Genomic DNA, 2,462 nt, shown 5'->3' with positions numbered 1-2,462 from the left:
TATTTTCTTATTAACATGGATGGTCGAACTATTATTCTAACTACTCTTACAAATATTATTGAGTCCCAAAAATAATATTAACATTTATGTGATTATAAATTATTGACCCTATGTATAAGTCAAGGTGTTCAATAAATTTCTATGTGACATTCTATCAATAATACTAAACTCACTAATTCTAGTATTGAATAATGTACGTGTTCATACTTTTTAAATTAATTATTCCCAAATCCCTATTAGCTAAAGTTAATGGTGTACCCTACAATTTTTACTTCACTACATATGCAAACAAACAAATCAATCAATCAATCAAATAAATCTTTTAATTATTGATAGCTTTTAGTAATTAAGATTTATCTCACAACCCAACCCAGTTCTAAACTAATCTATTTCACTAACTAGCACTAGCTAATTTCTATCATTTCCCGTATAAGATCTATAAAGAGCTCTGATACCAACACTGTAGCGCCCCCTAATCTAATAGCTGACTAATCCAAGAGATTAGCTAAATAAAGAGGCACTAAGAATCTAAATCATATACTTAAACAATCAATTAAGAAATGTGCTACAAAACTTATCCCAAAACTAACCCCGTTCAGAATATATATACATGAACTTCTCTCGAATGATACATATACAATAGTCATTTGGCTTACAGATACAATAAACAACATAATAAACATAGCAGAAGTTAACTAATTAAAGGAGTCAACACTTGTGGCTTTCGCTGCGCAACTCTGATTTGTCTCTGAAAACTGAAAATGGGAATAATTAACATTTAACTTCTAAGTAATCATAAACAAGATTAAGAAAAATAATAATGTTTTCTCATACATTAAGTAGTGACCAGGTCACTGAGATACACAAACACGAATACGGACAAGCTCTTTCTTCAAACAATGTATACTATGGTTGTGCAATTCCGAACTCGCAAATCCACACCTAATCGTAAATATGGATGTCGACAATTCCGAACTCGCAAATTTTCGACCAATATATGATAAAATCTCTAGGTATAAATGTGAAAGAGCATATCCTCACAGAAGTAAACAAACATGTATATGGACAAACTCCTTCTTCAAACAATGTATAATATGGTTGTGCAATTCCGAACTCGCAAATCCACACCTAATCGTAAATATGGATGTCGACATTTCCGAACACGCAAATTGTCGACCAATATATCGTAAAAGCTATAGGTATAAATGTGAAGGAGCATATTCTATATACCACACGTGGAAATTCTCATTTCCCAAACAATTCATAATTACAAACAAAGCATTACAATTCCTTTCCAAGCAATGGAAAGATTAAAAGAAATCAACAGAATCATCGTAAACAAGTTAAACAATGCATAGAACGCACAAACAGAAATACATGAGTTTGTTAAATATAAACCGTTGTAAAAGAAAACAATAATGGTTACCAAAGAGTCAAATGTATTCCCACCTCTTTTGATGACAAGCCTCGCCTACCTCGAGATCCGCGATCCACTAGTTCGTCCTTTGAATCGATCGTTGTTAATACAGACTAACTGTTAATCACACAAGAAGTCTAAGAAGCTAGCCAAAATGGCTCATACAAGAATCATACAAGTCTATCTAGTTGCTCTAATCCCATTTATGGTTCTACACTTCTTTATTATTCATCTCTTGCATATCTAAAGGTTTATAGATTGATTCTATAGTCCATTAGCTAAGTCTTATGAATATCTACTACCTTGTAGAAGAAACCAAATGCTATTTCGGACCATAAAGGTCCATACGACCAAAGTGTGAAACTATGCCTGAACCCAAGTCCACTAGACAAGCCCATAAACTAAAGTTCAGTCCATCTGAGTCAACTAACGGTCACTAACAGTCCACTAAGTCAACTGACGGTCAACGTCTAAATTCAAGGTCAAATTCTAGTCTAAGGTCAAGGTCAGGTCAACTCTAAAGTCAAAAGTCCGCTCCTGGTCAAATGGTCAACTGAGTCAAACCGATTCAACTTAGTCTAAAAAGGTTAACTCGACTCAGTCAGATTAACTGAGTCAGACAAGATTAAACTAGTCAGAATCTGACTTGTAAAGGAATTCAGGGCAATCAATAGAATCATCCCTTGATACAAAAAGAACTCTAACACCAGTTCAACAAGGAAACTCTCTAATGTTTAGTTTCACTAACTCAATTCTATACAATATGATCAATACATAAATATTCACTTCAACACAATTCTAGAATTCAAAGTACAATTGTGATTTAAGCTTTACCTGCAATTGCAGTACTAAGCCACACTCTTCCTACATATACAATCAATCAGTTGCAACCATATTGTAGACTATTAAAGTAAATTACACAAACATTAATTTCTATTTAATTGATAAGCAATCCTATTGTGTTTGGTTAAGTCCAAACCTTTGTATCAAGTAAACATACTTCGTTGTTGTATTGTCTCGATCTCGTATCCATATACGATCACAC

The sequence above is a fragment of the Papaver somniferum genome, chromosome 3 (assembly GCF_003573695.1).
Source record: "Papaver somniferum cultivar HN1 chromosome 3, ASM357369v1, whole genome shotgun sequence".
Lineage (NCBI taxonomy): Eukaryota > Viridiplantae > Streptophyta > Magnoliopsida > Ranunculales > Papaveraceae > Papaver > Papaver somniferum.
This window is presented reverse-complemented; position numbering follows the sequence as displayed.